The sequence below is a fragment of the Oryctolagus cuniculus genome, chromosome 8 (genome assembly GCF_051225735.1).
Source record: "Oryctolagus cuniculus isolate XC-2025 breed Fujian yellow rabbit chromosome 8, ASM5122573v1, whole genome shotgun sequence".
Classification (NCBI taxonomy): Eukaryota; Metazoa; Chordata; class Mammalia; order Lagomorpha; family Leporidae; genus Oryctolagus; species Oryctolagus cuniculus.
Genome location: NC_142874.1, coordinates 62,033,183 through 62,047,242, shown reverse-complemented (window position 1 = coordinate 62,047,242; position 14,060 = coordinate 62,033,183).

Sequence of the window (14,060 nt, the reverse complement as noted above, 5' to 3'; positions counted from 1 at the left end):
TTAACTCACTGAGCCCAACAAATTTCTTATTCAGACTTAGCCTCACATTCTTAGACAGAAGGACAAATCTGGTTAAGCAGCCAGATCTGGGTCAGGCCAAGGCCAGAAGCCAGGAACTGCATCTTCATCTCCCACATGAGGGGCAGGGACTCAAATAGTCCCATCTACCTCTGCTTTCCAAGATGCATCAGCAGAAAGCCAGATCAGAACAGGTATAATCAGGACACGAACTGGCAGTATGATATGAGAAGCCAGCATAACACTCCAGGTCTTAGTCCATGTGTCATAGTGCTGAACACTGTGATTTCTTATATTGACTTTTCCTCATTATATTCTTGTGATAAATATTCTCCTACATGTATTTTGTTTCACCTTCCTGATATGTTTCTTAGAGAAACTCTCATAAATAGATGAATCTCATTTTCTGCATATTTTACACTTTTGATTAATATAATTGATTTTGATTAATAGCTTGAATAATAAATATTGTTAATATATCTTTCATAAAGTTCTCAATAATTTGTTCTCATGAATTATGAGTATAATAAAAAATTTCAGATTTAATTTTTCCTTTGTCAAAAAAGACATTATGATTACAGTTGTGATTAAAGTGATTAAATTAGAAATAATCTCAATTTCTGGTTTTGATGTGTGTCTTCATTATTAGTATGGAGATTATTCTTTCCAGATTTTAATTAAAAATTTTAAATGAAAAATTTCATTGACTTTCAATTGCACTGAAAATAAAAGTCTACATTTAGCAAAGTAAAAAGATAATTGACAGGATGGGAAAAAGTATTTGCAAACTATGCAACTGAAAAAGAATTCATATCCATTATCTATAAAGAACTCAAGAAACTCAACAACAAAAACAAGCAAGCTTGTTAAGAAAGAGGCAAATGACTTGAACAGGCATTTTTCAAGAGAAGAAATTCAAATGGTCAACGGACACGTGAAAAAATGATCAAGATCACTAGGCATCAACAAAAAGCAAGTAAAAAACACAATGAAGTTCCACCTCACCCTAGTTATAATGGATTTCATACAGATATCAGCAAAGGACAAATGTTGGCACTCATTCCTTGGATTCATATTCATTTATTGATTTTAACACTTTAGGAGTGATTTGCTTTATAAATATTCCAGAATTAAAGATCAGTTTTTGATTAATATTTACTTGGTTTTCATCCCTATCTCCAATCAACGCAAATACCGAGACAAATACCTTCTTATATATGTACATTGGTGTACATTTTCACATATGTTAGTGACTGGATTTCTTCCAGTGAAATTCTTAGGTAGCAACTGTGTGAACTATTTGTATTCCATTTACAATGGGAAACGATGGAAAGTTTATATCACCAAATTTCCATATATTTCCTGATTTTTATGTTATTAGAGAATATAAAGCCTATTGATTGTTCTATTAGTAAGTACTTTCAGAAAGCTAATTAGTATATATAATTTTTTTAAAGATTTATTTTATTTATTTGAAAGAGTTACAGAGAGAGGTAGAGACAGAGAGAGCTCTTCCATCTGCTGGTTCACTCCCCAGATGGTCACAATGGCTGGAGCTGTACCAGGAGACAGCAGTTTCTTCTGGGTTTCCCATGTGGGCTCAGGGACCTGGGCCATCCTCTACTGCTTTCCCAGGCCACAGCAATGAGCTGGATCAGAAGAGGAGCAGCCGTGGCTAGAACTGGCGCCCATATGGGATGCCAACGCTTCAGGTCAGAGCCTTAACCCACTGCGCCACAGCGCTGCCCCCAGTATATATAATTTTTAAAGTTTATGTAATATCAACAGCTTGTATTGAAAAATCAAAACAATAGAACATTTTAACATCTATGTGATTGGCTCCTTAGAGTATACCATAAAATAAAAAATATAAACTGGATTGGTATATTCTAGGGTCCCATAAGATTTGACTCTATTGATGAACCATTATGTTTAGATATATGTAACATCAATCTAAAAATGTTGAAACACTGACATCATTATAGATATAAAATTATTTTCCAGCGTTGCATTATGACTTTAATGCTTATGTTTTCCTTTGAATTCTGATGACAGCTATTTATTCTTCCTTGTCTTTAACCAAAAAACTTAAATACAACCATGTTACATGAATGAAATTTTAAATATCATGAAAATATGTCTGTTTGCAAAATAAAAAAATATTCTAATAATGTTACTAGACTATTTGCCTTATATTTTTCATCAATTTTAGTTCATCACAATCCACTATTTTGTTTCCTACTTTGAAAAAAAAATAATATTTTCTTTTGTTAAGGTTTTGTAAATAGACCTACATGATGGTATCTTATAGTCAACTACCCTGGCCCTAAGTGCTGCATAATATTTTATCCCAATAATTTAACATCAAAAGTTCCACAACTATTTCATTGCTTCAAGAGATAATAGAGTAGTTCCATTGGGAGTATTGTTCTGATCTTTATAACATCTAACTGCCTTCAATATCATAAGGGGCGTTTTACCAGTAAAATACCATCCTAAATATTTCAATATGCATATGGTCTTTATCTGATATTCTCTTTAAAAGTGAAGTAACAGAAGGGCTGCTGTAACAGAGAGTTAGACACAGAGCCTGCTGATGTGCATCAGACTATGCCAGTTCTGCATAAGATTGTGCCTGCTGAGCAAACTGTTCTGGCTCACACACACTCTGTAACTGAACTTCTAAAATGATCACATCACTGTGCATGGAGTGAGCTGTGTGAATGCTGATGACATCTCAAAGTGTTTCTCTGTGCCTGAAGAAGGAAATGGGACTTTTTTGTTAAAATTTCCATCCCAAGATAAGTTAACTCAAGGCTTGAAGCAGGCTGCATTGAATGCAAACATCTATAGTGAAATATATAAATATTCTTTAAAATTCTTATTAGCATGTAAAGTTCATAAAAGGGTAAAACTAATAATGTTGTTATATCAAATTAGATTGCTAAAATTTTGTGGGGTAGGAATGAATTCTTTTGAAACATACCTTATCAATGAATATGTAATTTAATACAGGGACTATTTGGTTGCAAATAGTGTGTGTGTTTTTGTGTGTGTTTATATATATGGGTGAACGTATGAATGGAAGTGTACTTACATGTATTTATTCAAACTTTTTAAAAAGTTATATATGTAATGTTTAATTTTTAACTAAGCTTGTTATTGTCATCAATGGTTTTTCTGTTGTTTCCCATATCAACAGCAAAGAGGTACAATGAAATCTTGTCAGAAATACAAATTCCCATAATGTATAGTAAAATACAAATAACAATTTCTTAAATTACTTTAGTCTAGACTGAACCTGGTTTTCCTTTCATAGAAGACATATTTATGTCTTAAAAAAAAAAAAACACCAACAGAGACATGCTGTTTGAATTAACAGTGCTGCAGTATTCTGATTTCTTCATAGGTGTGCAAACATACTCTTCGCTCGTCACACAAAGTAATAATTATCATTTTAGAACTTGAGTCAAATAGTATGGTAAGCATAAATTTGAACATATTTTAAGAAGTAAAAACTATCTTTGAAGATACATTAAATCTTTTTTATATTTTACAAAGAGCACAATATTTACTCTGAGATTTTTCACTAATTTTATTATACAAATAAGTATATAGGGGTATAGAAAATTATAATACACAGAAAAGAATGAAGTTTTACTGAATGTCTAAGTTGTTTTCCTAAACTAAGCTAATTTTGCTTATACTTTTTTCCACCTCCTTGAAATTGTGTTAGCTGTTTAATCAAAGCCTTAGAGAAAGAAAAAAAAAATAGAAAACTTTGTAAATTGAGACACTATTTTCACTGAAAAGATAAAGTCACATGAAACCTGGGGCCCTTATCACAGTGGTTCAATAGGAGTGTGGGAGGGAGAAAAGGGGAGCGAGGGAATGAGGGAGGAAGCAGATATAATTATGTTCTGAAAGTTGTGCCTACAAATCCTACTGAGGCTGTTAAAACCTAATTAAAAATTTAAAAAAATAAAACAGAAAGAAAAATAAAAACTTAAATGCTAGGACTAATGTTAGTATTCGACATAACAACAGCAACCTTTAAAAAATGCTTAAAAGTGTTTTCTATATTGCAGGCCCTGACCTTCCTGACTTGATTCAGAAAGCTTAAACATTTTTAGAGCAGCGTTTTCTGAGTGTTTTCTGGTGTATGGTAGAAAGGAAATGCAGGTATGTTAATACAATATGGTAGAAATGTTTCTCTCAAAAAAGGAGAGAGAACTGGTTCTGTATGGGATTTACATCTCTGCTTGTTTTCCTTGAATGATTCAAGTGAGGCAAGAACTGATTTTGTGACACAGCTTGGGGTTTTTATTCTATCCATTAAGACTACTGTCTTCAGAAGAATGCCTAGCACATCATGTTTTCTTTTAAGTTTTATTTATGTACTTGAAAGTCAGATTTACACACACAGAGGAGAGGAAGAGAAGAAGAGAAAGGTCTTCTATCCACTGGTTCACTCCCCAATTGGCTGCAACAGCAGGAACTGCGACCATCTGAATCCAGGAGCCAGGAGCTTCTTCTGGGTCTCCCATGCGGGTGCAGGGGCTTAAAGACTTGTGCCATCTTCTACTGCTTTCCCAGGCCATAGCAGAGAGCTGGATTGGAAGTGGAGCAGCTAGGACTCGAACCGACTCCCATATGGGATGTTGGCACTGCAGGCGGCGGATAGACTGGCTACGCCACGATGCTGGCCCCATAGCATGGTAATTTTAACCAGATAATACTGCAGTAAACATCATGAGTAAAAGATCAGATATGATTTCCCCAATGAGAGATTTGCCCCATCCCTGAGTCTGGCACTTTGGTGGGAGCAGGGAGGATAGGATTGAGTAAAGTGGGGGCCCAACCCCCCACCAACTCTCCAGCCCAGACCCCCTTCTGAGAATATGGCACTTCCCCCACTAAATATTATGATATGATGTTTAAGTAACCCATGAGATGAGGGAATTCAAGAAGTCACTAAAGATTCAATTGCCTGTAAGCTTCAAAATGATTTTCTAGAAAGATCAGTTGGCATGATGGTGCGTCTCATTTTTAACAGTAATATTGATTATTGTTGACATGCTTAGAGGAATTTAGAATCAGAAAACTTGGGGCCAGCATTGTGGTGTAGCAGATTAAGCTGCTGCTATGACATGGGTATCCTATATGTGCACTAGTTCATGTCCCAGTTGCTCCACTCCAGCTCCCTGCTTATGCACCCAGAAAAGCAACATAACATGGCCCAAGAGTCTGTGGTTGAATTTGTACTCTGAACTTTTAAGTCTCACTCAACGACACCCATATTTAGGACTCTAATTTTTATGTTGGTAGGCCACATAAATTTGCTAACTGTGCTCACTCTTTCCTCTTTCAAAATCCATAATCTGGACGGTGTCGCGGCTCAATAGGCTAATCCTCCGCCTTGTAGCGCTGGCACACCGGGTTCTAGTCCCAGTCGGGGCGCCTGATTCTGTCCCGGTTGCCCCTCTTCCAGGCCTGCTCTCTGCTGTGGCCAGGGAGTGCAGTGGAGGATGGCCCAAGTACTTGGGCCCTGCACCCCATGGGAGACCAGGAGAAGTACCTGGCTCCTGGCTTTGGATCAGCATGGTGCGCCGGCCACAGCGCGCTGGCCGCAGCAGCAATTGGAGGGTGAACCAACGGCCAAGGAAAACCTTTCTCTCTGTCTCTCTCTCTCACTGTCCACTCTGCCTGTCAAAAAAAAAAATCCATAATCTAATAAGTTAGTTCAGACTCATTACTCAAACACATTTCAAGCCTTCTCTAATTAAGAGTATTTTCTGCAATGTGTATAGCAGAAAATACTCTTAATTAGAGAAGGCTTTTCCTATTTACTTAAACTTTTTCTTCATGTAGTAAAAAGACTCACTTTTACCAACTTACACTCTTTTTGCAAACTGCTTTTATATCCATAATAACAGTCTTAGCCTTTTAAGAAAGTCATTATCGAACCCAATTGCAGTTGAGATTCTGATCCAATATCCCTGTGAGGGTTTCTTGTCATAGGCATTTCTTTTCAAATCTTCATTGGGACTCCAGTGCATAGTTGAGTTAGAAAAGCACTAGTAGATGGTTCTTAGTATTTCACTTAGTATTCAGCTTACTGAAGCAGCCATGTTTAGTTGCAACTTATTGAAATATAAAGGCTTTATTACTTTGTTATCTTCACAAGAGACAATGATGCTATACCAAAGTGGTGATAGGGGCTGGCGCTGTGGTACAGTGGGTTAAAGCCCTAGCCTGAAGCATCAGCATCCAATATGGGCGCTGGTTCTAGTCCCAGATGCTCCTCTTCCTATCTAGCTCTCTGCTATGGCCTGGGAAAGCAGTAGAATATGGCCCAAGTTCTTGGGTCCCTACACCAACGTGAGAGACCCTGAAGTAGTTCCTGGTCTCTGGCTTTGGATCAGCTCAGCTCTGGCTTTTGGGGTCATCTGAGGAGTGAACAAGCAGATGGAAGACTTCTCTTTCTATCTCTACCTCTCCCTGTAACTCTGTGTTTCAAATAAATAAAATGAATCTTAAAAAAAAAAACACAAAGTGGTAATAATTAACTTATCAGAGGATATAAACTGTGGTACAAGGTTTCATCACTGCCAGCCTGATCCAGGCAATCAACAGTGACACGGACAATATAAATAATGAAGGTGATATTTTTCCTTAATTTGAAATAGTTAGTGATTCTCTGTCCTTTCTGGCCCAGTAGAGTTGTTTGGAACTTGACACAAAGGCTGTAGTAAAGCAGAGTCTACAGTGGTCTATGATTGTTAAAATGTTATATTTGGGTCTTAAGTTTGAATCCATTCCAGTTTTGCCACAGGTTACCCATTTGTACCTCAAGCCAAGAGACAACTTCAGATCTAGTTTTATTAATTTTTTTAAGATTTACTTATTTGAAAGAGTCACAGAGAGAGAGGTAGAGACACAGAGAGAGACTCTTCCATTGGCAGTTCATTTACCAGATGGCTGCAATGAGCAAGGTTGGGCCAGGTGGAAGACAGCAGCCAGGAACTTCATCCAGGTCCCCCATGTGGGATGCACCTGCTATGACACAATGCCTGCCTCCAGATCCAGTATTATTAATAAAAATGCTGATAGTTTTACCTTGATTTGCTTTCTATATCACTGACTTGATTCAGAACACATATTAGCTTATGACCATGGATTGTGGATCATGCTGTGACATTAAAATCTCAACAATGACATTCATCATGCTACTTTGATAGGTCATAATAATTCTCTCTCCTTTGCCTCCATTTATTTAACTGTCAAAAGAGGAACAATTAGTTGTTAGGTGATAGAGATATGTGAAGATTATGTAACTTAATTTAACCAATCTGATTGCCATGCTTCTAGACATGTAACACCCAACAATATTTCACTGTGGCTATTATTGGAACATTGTATAGATTAACTAGCTTTTCCTAAACTGTTAGTTTCCCAAATAATATCAGTTTGGTAGATTTAAATAGTAGAAATATGGAGAAGGAAAGAATTCTTATCAAAATGTAGAGAGGAAAATAAAAAATTAGGTTGTTATATCATGTGTTCTATCATAGAGAAATACAAATTTCTATGAAGACCTCATACAAAGTCATCTACAGAGAGATTCTCAATCCTAGGTAGATGGAGGAGTGGGGGAATTGATTTTGACAGGGAAAGACAAATAACACAACACTTGAAAATGTTGATTACAAGCCGGCGCCATGGCTCACTAGGCTAATCCTCTGCCTTGCGGCGCCGGCACTCCGGGTTCTAGTCCCGGTCGGGGCACCGGATTCTGTCCCGGTTGCTCCTCTTCCAGGCCAGCTCTCTGCTGTGGCCAGGGAGTGCAGTGGAGGATGGCCCAAGTGCTTGGGCCTTGCACCCCATGGGAGACCAGAAGAAGTACCTGGCTCCTGCCACCGGATCAGCGCGGTGCGCCGGCGTGGCAGCCATTGGAGGGTGAACCAATGGCAAAGGAAGACCTTTCTCTCTGTCTCTCTCTCTCACTGTCCACTCTGCCTGTCAAAAAATAAAAAAAAGAAAATGTTGATTACAACATATGCCTAAGGTCAATGAATGTGGCATGGCAAGAGCTGAAAAAATGGAATATGTTTGGAAACATTACAAATGAGTAGTTGGGCAGAAGACAAGAAAACAGGATATCATAAAATTATTTTAAGATTTTAAACATATATTCTTAAAATTAATAATCTGCCTCAAATGTTTCTAAGGCTACATATATTAACAATACCCCTCCACCTAATTATCCACCAACCCACATGCACACATGAAAGTTGAGGGGCCATTACAAGAGGTGGTGTACTTGATAATTTGGAAGCTGACAGATCTTCGAATCTTGAATAAGAAAACTTAAAACAAGGTATGTGAAGGACATGGATGGCAGAGGAGCATCATTGTATACAAGTGGTGTTTCTGCTTGGCAGGCCCTCATCTTCCCTACTAACCTCTTCACTTTTGTTTGAGACCAATACGTCAGTGTCTGCTTATGACAAAAAAAATCATTTTTGTTGCTTGAAATCAAGAATCTTGGTTAATAAAATTCCTCAGAAATCGATTGAGAAGAAAGATGATTCAATATACATCTCCAGAAAAGACCAAAATACTTCTCCAGCTCAGAAGATAGAAGAGACTGTTGTAGAACTGATGACTCAATCATCAAGTGTTCGGTTCAAGATGGCTGAGTAGGGAGGGAGCTTACTGTTCTAGTCCAACAGAAGATAACTTACAAAAAGTGGAGAGAGTGTAGTGTCACATAAGAGTTAGAAAAAAATGGCAGAGGAAACTCAACTGAAAATAGAGGGAAATGGTAGACCTATGTGGAGGATGTGCATGCTCACAACTCAGAACTCCAGCAGTCGAGAGCCTATTCACCAGCATTGGAAACTGAGATGATTCCAGGTAATAGCAGCCCAAGTCACTGGTGAAAAAGCTACAGGAAGAGCCTAGAGGGAACCTGGCTTAGCTCCCTGAGGGAGATAGTGCACCTACCAAACTAGGGGAGAAAAAGCAAGGACAGGACAGACATGTTTCTCTCTCCCTGAGCAGTTTAAAATGGCATCCTGTAACAAGCTGATAGAGCAGGTGCCCTTTTGGATATTGGCAACAACTGTGCCAGCTCATGCCCATGCCTAGCAACCAGTCAAGTGGAGACTCCTGACTATGGTGGGAAGAACTAACAGGGGCTATGAGCTTGTGACTGTGTGAGGCTCCTGTACTGGGATGGTGAAAAAAACTGAGGGTGTTTGGGAGGACTCATAGTGTGGTGGGGCTTTGGGTGTTCACAATGGGAGACTCCACATGCTCAGGGCTTCCTGGTTACTTGGTGAGACATTTCTGGGGAATCTGAACTTACACTGAGGACTGCACAGTTCCTTTGTTTGGTCCTTGGGACAGAGCGGACAAATAGCCCCACTGGGGTTAGCACACAAGCAATGGTCTGCTTTGATGAGGGGCATTCAACTGAAGCAGGATAAATTCCCCTTCTGATTAAAAAAAGACAAAAGAGAGAGATTTACCACATCAAACCTGGGTGTGTCACCTTAGGCATGCCCTTAATCTTGGAGAAGTGAGCAGAGCTCCCTGGCCACAACCACTACAAGACTCTACATATTCACAGAAAGCAGACATTCCACTTATCTACAGAGCCATAATACAAAGGTAAAAGCCACCACAGCAAAAAGAAAGACAGAAAGACTGAAAGACAGACAGACAGACAGACAGAAAGGAAGGAAGGAAAGAAGGAAGGAAGGAAGGAAGGAAGGAAGGAAGGAACCAACAAGTATCTCCACAAATGCTGAATAACAAATGCATCAATTCAAGATAAAGAATAAGGATGACAACATCATGCCCCCAAAAGAACACAACACTTCAATACTAGATTGTGAAGATGATGAGATGGATGAAATGCAAAAAATTGATGATAAGACTACATAGAAGTAATCAGAAGCAAATTCATTAACTACTGAAATCCGTGCAGGACATAAAAGTAAATTTCTCCCATGAAATTAAGATCTTAAAATGAAATAAAAATGAAATGAAGAATTCAATAGAACTAATAAAAGATACAGTGGAGTGCATTAACACTAGAATTGGTGAAGCAGAAGAAAGAATATTGGACTTAGAAGACAAGCACAGGAAATTATACAGTCAAACCAAAAACAAGAAGAGGAAATTAGAAAACTGAAAAGCACTGTTGAAAATCTACAGGATACTATAAAATGACCAAACACAGGGTTCTAGGACTTCCTGAAGTCATGGAAAGAAAGAAAAGATTAGAAGGCCTTATTAGTGAAATAATTACAGAAAACTTCCCTAATTTAGAGAAAGAAAGCGACATCCAAGTACAGGAAGCCCATGGAACTTCTAATAGATATGTCCAGGAAAGATCTTCACTATGACACATTGTAATCAAACTCTCCACAGTAAAATGTGAAGAAAAGATTCTAAAATGTGCACAAGAGAATAGCCAGATTACTTTCAGAGGATCTCCAATTAGACTTACAGTGGACTTCTCATCAAAAACCCTACAGGTTAGGAGCGAATGGAAAGATATAGTCCAAGTCTTAAGAGAAAAGAACTGTCAACAAACATGATTATACCCTGCAATGCTCTCATTTATGAACTAAGGTGAAATAAAGACCTTTCATAACAGAAATTGAAAGAATTTGTCACTATTCACCCAGCCCTATAGTAGATGCTTAAGAATGTGTTGCACACAGAAACACAAAAACCTGGTCATTACTACACAAGAAGGTAAAGGAAATTCAAAGTAAAATATAGGAATGTTTTTGGAAAAATAGCAGGGTAAAGTCATAACTTATCAATAGTCACCTTGAATGTAAATGGCCTCAACTCTCCTGATAAAAGATAAACTGGCTGAATGGATTAAAAAACAAACCCATCTATTTGCTGCCTACATAAACGCATCTCACCAACAAAGATGCATGCAGAATGAAATTGAAATTATGGAAAAAGATATTTCATGCCTACAGAAACCAAAAAAGAGATGGTGTAGCCATTCTAGTATCAGACGAAACAGACTTTAACACAAAAACTATTAGAAAATGAAGGGCACTATGCAGTGATTAAGGGATCAATTCAACATGAAGATGTAACTATTATAAGCATATATGCACATAATTACGGGGCACCTGGCAATTTAAAAGAAATGGTAAGGGATTTAAAGAGAGACTTACACTCCAATACAATATTAATGGGGGATTTCAATACTACATTTTCAGGAATGGATAGATCAACCTGAGAGAACATCAAGGAAACAGCAAATTTAATTGACAATATAGATGAAACGGACCTAACAGATATCTACAGAACTTATCATCCTATAGTCGGAGAGTACACATTCTCAGCAATGCATGAAACTTTCTCTAGGATTGACCACATACTATGCCATAAAATAAGTCTCAGCAAATTCAAAAACATTGAAATCATACCATGCCTCTTCACAGACCACAATGGAATGAAGCTGGAAATTACCAACTCAGGAATCCCTAGAGCATATGCAAACACATGCAGACTGAACAACATGCTCCTGAATGAACAGTGAGTCATAGCAGAAATCAAAAGAGAAATCAAAAACTTTCTAGAAACAAATGAAGATGATAGCACATATATCAAAACTTATGGAATAGAGAAAAATCAGTGTTAAAAGCAAAGTTTATAGCAATTGGTGCCTATATCATGAAAATGGAAAGGCACCAAATGAATGAGCTATCAATGCATCTCAAGGATCTACAAAAACAACAGCAAAGCAAACCCAAAAATAGTAGGAAAAAATAGTTAAAATTAGAAAAGAAACCAACAAAATTGAATCCAAAAAAGATCAGCAAAACAAATAAAAAAATTGACTCACCATTGGACCAACTAACTAAAAAAGAGAGAGAAGAACCAAATCAATAAAGTTACGCATGAAAAAGGAAATGTAACAGCACACACCACAGAAATAAAATGAATCATCAGAAATTACCTCAAAGAGCTATATGCCAACAAATTGGGAAACCTAGAATAAATGGATACATTGCTGGACACATACAACCTACTTAATTTTAGCCAAGAAGACACAGAAAACCTAAACAGACCCATAATCAAGATGGAAATTGAATCAGTAATAAAGGCCCTCCCAACAAAGAAAAGTTCAGGACTAGATGACTTCAATGTTGAATTCTACCAGACATTTAAAGAACCAACTCCAATTCTTCTAAAGTTATTCAAAATAATTGAAAGGGAGGAAATCCTTCAAATTCTTTCTGTGAAGACAGCATCACCTTAGTTCTTAAACTTGAAAAAATATAGCAGATAAAGAGAATTACAGACCAATTTTCCTGATGAAGATCATCAAAATTCTAGCCAATAGAATCCAATTACACATCAGAAAGATCATCTACCCAGACCAAGTATGGTTTATCCCTGCTTCGCAGAAAAGAATCAACATTCACAAATCAGTCAATTTGATATCACATTAACAGAGTGCTGAACAAAAAAACATATGATTATCTCAATAGATGCAGAGAAAGCATTTGATAAAATACAACACCCTTTCATGATGAAAGCTCTAAGCAAATTGGGTTTAGAAGGAACATTCCTCAACACAATCAAGGCAATTTATGAAAAAACCATGGCCAACATCATATTTAGTTGGGAAAATTTGCAAACATTCCCACTGAGATCCAAGACCAGAGAGGGATGCCCTCTCTCACCATTGCTGTTCAATATAGTCCTAGAAGTTTTAGACAGATATATTAGATAAGAAAAAGAAATCAAAGGTATACAAATTGGGAAGGAAGAAGTCAAACTATCCCTATTTGCAGATGAAGTGATTCTATATATAGGGGATCCCAAACAGTAGGAAAATTAGTGATGTTTGAATATCAGAGAGAGAAACATTAGTGACAAGATATACAGATGATGAGGCTGGCACCGTGGCTCAATAGGTTAATCCTCCACCTTGCGGCGCCCGCACATCGGGTTCTAGTCCTGCTCGGGGTGCTGGATTCTGTCCTGGTTGCCCCTCTTCCAGGCCAGCTCTCTGCTATGGCCCAGGAGTGCAGTGGAGGATGGCCCAAGTGCTTGGGCCTGCACCTCCATGGGAGACCAGGAGAAGCACCTGGCTCCTGGCTTTGGATCAGCGTGGTGCGCTGGCCACAGAGCACCGGCCACGGTGGCCATTGGAGAGTGAACCAACGGTAAAAGGAAGACCTTTCTCTCTGCCTCTCTCTCACTGTCCACTCTGCCTGTCAAATAAAAAGATATACAGATGATGAGCACAGGAGTAATTTGAGTAGAGTCAGTACTGCTAGGAGGGAAAGAAGGAGAAATAATTCTGATGTTATGAAGAACTTAACTACTTGTCAGGTAACTTCTATATGGCATACTCTCAATTTTTATCATGTATTTTTATTTATTTGAAAGGCATGGAGACAGAGAGAGACAAAGAGAAACAGAGAGACTTAAACAGTGAAAAAGATCTTCCAATCATTGGTTCCACATCTGAAACCAGTGTTGAGCCATGCTGAAATCAGGTTTCTAGAACTCAGTTCAGCTTTCTCGTGTGCATGACAGAGACAACAAGCTCTAGAATCATCGCCTGCTGCCTTTTAGGTATGCATCAGAAGGAGCTGGAATAGGGAACAGAGCCAGGACTCAAACCCAGCACTCTAATATGTGACACCATTGTCTCAGGTAGTTTTTTAAATATAGCATTAAAATTCAGGCCTCTCTCATCCAATTTTTCTAATAATCTCTTATTACAAAACTACTCCAGAATATATACAGATGTATATTTTTAATTTGAACTCCACATCTTACATTTTTCTGCCTCAAAATGAACATATACAATATCAAACCCATGCTCTGTTATAACATTCTTTTTTTTTCTTCACACCCTACCATCTCTCTCACCCACACTCCCACCTTTCTTCCTCTTCCCTCTCTTATTCCCCTTCTTAATTTTTACAAAAATATATTTTCAATAAAATTTACATACATAAGATTAACCCTACACAAAG